The 4,193-nt window shown below is 43.0% G+C and overlaps 1 long non-coding RNA gene across 1 annotated transcript; it reads left to right on the forward strand.

Annotated features, from left to right (window-relative positions):
* Nucleotides 1-7: 7 nt before the first annotated feature.
* On the forward strand, nt 8-3,758 carry LOC309541182. The gene is made up of 2 exons (XR_014223662.1): nt 8-559; nt 2,530-3,758. It is a non-coding gene; the product is annotated as an uncharacterized lncRNA (long non-coding RNA).
* The last annotated feature ends 435 nt before the right edge of the window (nt 3,759-4,193 follow it).

Below are 4,193 nucleotides of genomic sequence, written 5' to 3' on the forward strand. Positions count from 1 at the left end.
CGAGCAGAGTGGGGGGGGGGTATCGGGGTCCTTCAGCCGCAGGGACAGAGCTTAAAATCAATAAAGAGCCTAAACTCAGCGGCGTATTCAGATCTAACAAATGTATCCCGGGCTTAATGCCTGCACCCCGGGGGGTGGGGTGGGCTAGACGACCCTGGGGTCCCTTCCAGATCTACCATTCTAGGGTTCTGTTCTGCGACTTCAAAGAGTCCTTTGCTGTGAGAAGCCGGCAAAGCGGGGCATGGACGCAACAGCCAACCCACCTCACCTCTCGCCTACCTGCGATTCCCGGCAACGTGTGGAAGTGGGGTGTCAACAGTGAAGTCAGGAAAACGAAATGGGGGGGTGGGGATACAGACTTTTTTTTTGCATTGCGTTTCCATCTCACCGCAGGGAATACATTTCCTCCATCTAGTGTGCACTCTATACGCTTCACACCTCTGAGGAAGAGGACTCTAGTCTGCCAAAGCTGTGCCACCAGCCATTGTAGTGATTCAGAGACATTTCCTAGTTGTTGTAGCAGCTAATAAACTTCACCTATGTTAAATCTTGTCTCTAGGTATTGAACCCAAATTTATTACAGCCATAATACATGTATTGGTTTTTAAGGTGCTGCATGATTGTATTGTTTTTTGCTGCAGACTAACATTACTGCCCTTCTGGAACCTCTTGATAACTGGTGCTGTAACATTTTTTAAAATGCTCAAGGCTTGTTTTTCTTACCCTTCTCTCTTTCTGTTTGCATTTAACTTGTTGCTATAGTCCTGGCAACAGTTTGACATATTGCTATATCATATTTAAGAATATGGCACAATAACTTAAAACAGTTGTACTATGCTCTTATATCTGTTGTTGTTGTTTAGTCGTTTAGTCGTGTCCGACTCTTCGTGACCCCATGGACCAGAGCACGCCAGGCACTCCTGTCTTCCACTGCCTCCCGCAGTTTGGTCAAACGCATGCTGGTAGCTTCACAAACACCATCCAACCATCTCGTCCACTGTCATCCCCTTCTCCTTGTGCCCTCCATCTTTCCCAACATCAGGGTCTTTTCCAGGGAGTTTTCTCTTCTCATGAGGTGGCCAAAGTACTGGAGCCTCAGCTTCACAATCTGTCCTTCCAGTGAGCACTCAGGGCTGATTTCCTTAAGAATGGATGGGTTTGATCTTGCAGTTCATGGGACTCTCAAGAGTCTCCTCCAGCACCATAATTCAAAAGCATCAATTCTTCAGCGATCAGCCTTCTTTGTGGTCCAGCTCTCACTTCCATACATCACTACTGGGAAAATCATAGCTTTTACTATATGGACCTTTGTTGGCAAGGTGATGTCTCTGCTTTTTAAAATGCTGTCTAGGTTTGTCATTGCTTTACTTATAGCTGTACTTGGCTCCAAAAAGTAGCGACTGTTCCATCCCCCCTACCCCAATCACAAAACCTTGTTTCATATCCCATCTCCTCTCATGCCTACAGATGTTAGGTTGCTTGTAGGCTTCCTGGAGACAGCTGGTAGACCACTGTGGTAAGAAGGATGCTGGACTTGATGGGTCTGATGCGGCAAGTCTCTTATGTAAATGGTAAAAAACCACAAACTGATTTTAGAAGTCCATTTTGTTTGGGATAGAAACCGCAGCTTTACAGTAAATGTCAGATTTGAAGCCCTTTGGAAATAGAGTTCAATTCACAAGGACAGCTGTGACTATGATATTAATATTACCTTTGAATCAAGACTATTTTTAATACAACTATGTTGCATTCATAGTGCATGTTGAAGACATTGTCATGCAACCTTGGGTTCCTTAACGTAAAAACGTTATAACCTCAGCCATACAGCAGGCGTTCTGCTAATTTATAGTTTGTTCATTAGTCTTTCATTGGTGAACTGGGACCAAAGACAAGGTGGGCTGCAAACAGTAATATTACTGCAATACAAATTATATATAAGAGGCAGGGAAAAGTGAATCCCCAAATGCATATTTGGGCTGATGGTGGGTTGTGAGTCTGAAAAGTTGAAGACTATGGCTTAGAGTAAATGACAAAATCTACTTACAAATATTATCAGGGCAACAAGCACATCTAGGATGGCCTTGAACAGTATTTATCTGGAAATGTACTCTCAAAGGACTAGGATTATTTCATAAAATATTATCAACTCTCACACAACTAGGCCTGTGCCGTGAGGGACTACTTGCCCGGGGCTTGGAGGGCTAAGCCAGCCGAGAGGGGTGGCACCAGGGACTGGTGCCTTTTTTCCCCTTTTCTTGTTCTTCTCCAAACTGGGAAAGTTCCAGCCCATTGTTGTAGGGTTATAATATATGTGACACAATAATGCTGAAAGTAGGTGTCATGTGTACCAACTCGGACCCAAATGGAGTGATTGTGTGTGTGTGTGTGTGTGTGTGTGTAAGGAAAACTAAGCAAATAAACCAGTTGTTCAAAGAACGTTTTCTTTAATCCGACAATAGAACACAGAAAGTTAAGTCTAGCAACATTTACATCACTGGTATGTGTCTTTTTGTCATTTATCTCAACCAGGACTGGACAGATGACAAGAGGACTTCATTATGATACTGTACTTCCATAAGCTAGAGGCACCAGGAGAATCTAGGCTACGTTCATTTACCATGCTTGTATTAGTTTCTCTGCCAGAAGAAGAAGAAAAGAATCTTAGTGTAATCTACAATTATCCATGAACTTGCTTGCAAGAGGATCTAGATTTCCAAAATACTTTAGGTACATCTCAGTATGCACAATGACTACAGTAGGATTCCACTGATATCTTTTTCTCTGCACCTGTGTCTCTTTTATGGCCTTGTTGTCCAGATCCACGTGTAACATTAAAGAACCTCAAAAAGAGGGAAACCAAAATATTACTATGGGGCATTTGCTTTCTTATTACATTTATAACAGTAGCAGTAGTAGTACTGTAGTCATAGTCAGCAGAGTGCTATTTAGGGAGTTTGTGTGTCTTGGGTGGCATTTGATCTGGGTAGATTGGAATGGAGCAAAATATAATTTCATATTAGTAAATACCACTGGCTGCAGCAAAAGGCTATGAACACCGTAGGTATTCTCAGCTAGAAAAGCAAAGATCCATATTGACAAGGAGTGTGTGCATATCTCTGCTTTTTCCTTTTATGGACAGCATTTACTATAACATGGAAATTTAGATTTGCTATAATATAAATGGAAATTTTCTTAAAATAAATGGACCTGCTCAGCTCAGCCTGAGGGTGAAACTGTAACGTTAATCTTACTATGCAGCAAAGTGGTGAACAATATTTTACCGTTTAGATTGATGCAGGCAGAAGTTGTTCAACAGAAATTAAAACCATTAAAACTTGGATTTGGAGTTCTCAGACCACAGTTCCTCCGCCAAGGAAAACAAATCTGCATTCCTCACACCTATTGGTCCCATGTACAAAGTAAAATATAGCCCTATAGTCACAGCAGCTAAATCTTGAGTGAAAATAATGTCCCTTTGACTGGGTAGTCAAGTGCACCAAACCTTCATCAGACAGTAGCATCAATGCCTTAAGATGTAGATTTAGGATGAAGCTACCACTCTGGAAGTTTTACCACTATGCTTGAAATAAAAATAGCTTAAATGGATAAACATTCATGGCTTCCAGCAGCCTTGACTACAAGCAGTGCACATGTTACAGCTGCCTCATGGAGATGGACCTGCTTTAAATTGCCCTTTGTGACAGCTTTCACCACACGGATTGGTCAGTTTTCCCCACAATGCAAAAGGCTCAAAAAGGGGCGGGGGGAGAGAAAAAGCTGTGTAGCAGCATGGGGAAATATACCAATCCATACAGTGACTCACTGGACATAAATGACCCTTTCCCTTCCCCCTCCCCTCTCTCCATCTCTCTATCTCTCCCTGGACTCATCCAGAATTGTCCTTGCCCTGCTGCTTTCACCTGGGAAAACCTGATCCTTACCACTAAATCAGAATAAACATCAATCAGGTTTTCTTCAGACTCACGTTGACTCTGCTTTGTTGCTAAAGGGCAGATTTTCCAGGGGAAAGCAGTTTGGCAAGGGCAAAACCACTCAGGCCCAAGGCTAGGAAGCATGGGACAAGTGGAAAACTGCTCAGGCCTGGGCTTTCTAAGCATGGGGGAAGTGCAAGTCTGGATGAGGCCCCCCCCTCCTTTAGATTGTGAGTCTGTAGGAAGCAACCCATCCATTTC

The sequence above is a fragment of the Podarcis vaucheri genome (assembly GCF_965113315.1).
Source record: "Podarcis vaucheri genome assembly, chromosome: 10".
NCBI classification, from domain to species: domain Eukaryota; kingdom Metazoa; phylum Chordata; class Lepidosauria; order Squamata; family Lacertidae; genus Podarcis; species Podarcis vaucheri.